This window comes from Eimeria mitis, genomic scaffold (assembly GCF_000499745.2).
Source record: "Eimeria mitis Houghton genomic scaffold, Emh_scaff7430, whole genome shotgun sequence".
Taxonomy (NCBI): Eukaryota; Apicomplexa; class Conoidasida; order Eucoccidiorida; family Eimeriidae; genus Eimeria; species Eimeria mitis.
The window spans coordinates 443-891 of record NW_013575425.1 but is presented as its reverse complement, the minus strand read 5'-3'; positions in this window follow the sequence as shown (position 1 = coordinate 891).

Below are 449 nucleotides of genomic sequence, written 5' to 3'. Positions count from 1 at the left end.
ATATATATATATATATATATATATATATATATATATATATATATATATAGGGTTTAGGGTTTAGGGTTTATGGTTTAGGGTTTGGGGGGCAAGGGGCTACGGATGGTTGTGCTGCTGTTGATGTCTTGCTGCTGCTGCTGCTGCTGCTGCTACTGCTGCTGCTGCTGCTGCTGGTTTTGTCTATTCTATGCTCAAACCCTAAACCCTAAACACCAATTACACTAAACCCTAAACATCAACCCCTACACGTCAAACCCTAAACCCTAAACCCTCAGTTGTTGGATGCTACTATGAACGAAGCAGAGGCAAACAGCAGCTGATAGCAGTCGATAGATGAGGGTTTAGGGTTTAGGGTGTAGGGTTTAGGGTGCTGTACTTTATAATGACAGTTCTTCTAGGGTTTAGGGTTTAGGGTTTAGGGTTTTGGCTGAGACTTGTTGCAACTAACA